The sequence below is a fragment of the Pygocentrus nattereri genome, chromosome 13, assembly GCF_015220715.1.
Source record: "Pygocentrus nattereri isolate fPygNat1 chromosome 13, fPygNat1.pri, whole genome shotgun sequence".
NCBI lineage: Eukaryota > Metazoa > Chordata > Actinopteri > Characiformes > Serrasalmidae > Pygocentrus > Pygocentrus nattereri.
This window is the reverse complement of record NC_051223.1, coordinates 28,147,378-28,150,115: the sequence shown is the minus strand read 5'-3', so window position 1 is coordinate 28,150,115 and position 2,738 is coordinate 28,147,378.

Sequence of the window (2,738 nt, the reverse complement as noted above, 5' to 3'; positions counted from 1 at the left end):
CAGGGTGAGGGCATTGTTGCAAATCCTCTTAATGAATCATGGCAACATCTTTTCAAATGCAACTCACTATTTATGTAACGTTCACCAAATCTCAACAAAAGGACAAATTCCAAGAATTGTGTAACGAGACAAAATTCACAATACAGGACGTTTTACAAAACATGACTAAAAAAAACTGAAACGCCAAACATTTATCTTTTTTTTTTTTTTTTTTTTTGGTTTAAGCCCAATTACCAACATAATCCACACTGCCTGATGAAAGCTATTAATGTGTCATTTTCTGAGAAGAAACCAATTTAAAATACAGATCAGGTGTAAAGTATTTCAAGCGCAACACTGGAACTCTTTACATTCATAGTTGTCCCTTTTAGGAATATCACAGGGTGATTTCTAATAGAACAGTTCAATTTTGTCAGTATGTCTGATATGACAAATATTCTAAAACCTCACCATAATGGATTCACATGTGGTCTCCTAACTCCCATGATGAAAATAATCAACATTAATACGCGTATCGTAACACCCCTACTGATAACTCACTGTAGTTAAGTCACAAAGAACTTAACTGTTACAACTTTAGGGGGTTATTGGATATAAAGTATTGTTTTGTATCCTAGAATCCATTTGACTGCAAAAGATTTTACTTGCAAGAGGGCAGCAAAAATGGAGTGTACACAGAACATTTATGTCTTTCATTTTCACACCTCCTGACTAGTGTAATTAAAGCTCCAACATTCAGTGTAGTTACCATGCCCTCTTGTGTCTCAATATTGGCACAGCAGTCTCAGGCCCTCAATAACAACAGACCCTACAGTAGGCTAATAACAAACAAACAAAACTTTCCTAACAATATTAATAGAGAAAGGAATTCCAATCAAGTGCAAAAGTCAGCTATTACTGACATCATCTTGTCCTGGCAGCAAAGTCGATTTCTGAACTGAACAGAATGATTTTTACAAATAAGGCAACCATGGTATTCAACATCAACCTTTAGCAATCCTTTATTGATGATAACAGATCAAATTCACCGTTTGCTAATGAAACATCACAACATCATACTGGGGGCTATCATTACATGGATTAGAGAGGGTCAGAAAGAAAGAGGGAGTGAAGGAAAAAAGAGAGAGAGAGAACACAGAGAGAGAGAGAGAGAGAGAGAGAGAGAGAGAGAGAGAGAGAGAGAGAGAGAGAGAGAGAGAGAGAGAGAGAGAGAACAGAGAGAGAGAGAGAGAGAGAGAACAGAGAGAGAGAGAGAGAGAACAGAGAGAGAGAGAGAGAACAGAGAGAGAGAGAGAGAGAACAGAGAACAGAGAGAGAGAGAGAGAACAGAGAGAGAGAGAGAGAACAGAGAGAGAGAGAGAGAGAACAGAGAGAGAGAGAGAGAGAACAGAGAGAGAGAGAGAGAGACAGAGAGAGAGAGAGAACAGAGAGAGAGAGAGAGAACAGAGAGAGAGAGAGAGAGAGAGAGAGAGAGAGAGAGAGAGAGAGAGAGAGAGAGAGAGAGAGAGAGAGAGAGAGAGAGAGAGAGAGAGAGAGAGAGAGAGAGAACAGAGAGAGAGAACAGAGAGAGAGAGAGAGAACAGAGAGAGAGAACAGAGAGAGAGAGAGAACACAGAGAGAGAGAGAGAGAGAACAGAGAGAGAGAGAGAGAGAGAGAGAGAGAGAGAGAGAGAGAGAGAGAGAGAGAGAGAGAGAGAGAGAGAGAGAGAGAGAGAGAGAGAGAGCGCAAGAGAAATACAGAAAGACAGAGAGCCCTCCATCAAAATTCTCAAAAACAGATTGATTCAGCAGTCTCCCTTCCAGCTCCCTCCTCCCTCTCACACAGCACATCCATAAAGCCAAATATTCTGAATAAATAAAATCTGTCACAATAATCATTCTATTCATCAATAATTGTAGATATACAAAAGAGTGGGTGCTTGTTCCTTGGCACCCACAGCACAAAATATATATCTTTAACATTTCAATTGGAAATCATTTAGTAAATTTAACTCCTATCCATCATAAAATTAAGCTTTCCAGCATATGGCTACAAGTTTGTGTGTGTACCAGCGGGAAAAGAAACTGCAAAAATATATATACATACATAAAACAATTATCTCATTAAATTCAATTAACACTCATTTTAAAGCTACACACCAGATCAGGTGGTCAATGAAGCAGGAAAAAAAGGACCCTGGGGATGTTTGGCCTCCAATAGCAATAAGTGTTCCTGCAGATTAAAGGGGGAGTGGGGGTGGGAAAGATGGGAGTTAAAAGTATGTGTGTAAATGAGCACATCTGAAGTAATATGACAGTTTTGTCTATACAGCATGAATATGAGAATGTGGAAAAACAAAGAAACAGACATGAGGGTGTGAGAAACACATCCTCATTCAGCGCTTGAATATATACAAACATGTACTTACATATGTATGTATAAACTGTATGAATGAGTGTGTAAACAAGGGTTACATTCATCCACAGCTAGCTGTCCTGTAAGCATATCTTTACTGCAATGGATCTTCCACTGATTCTCACAGGCACAGTTAAAAATTTGAAATCAACTACTATAAATACTTCCCCTCAAGGGTGAGTGAAGAGGGGGAGATTTAAAAAAAAAAAGAATTCAAGTACCTATCAAACAAAAGGGAAACAGAGTGTACTCCCCCACTCTTTCATGTCTTTGCTGACAGATCAGGACATATATATGTATATACATATTTCTGCAGTTTTGCTTTAGAAATACTCTAACAACC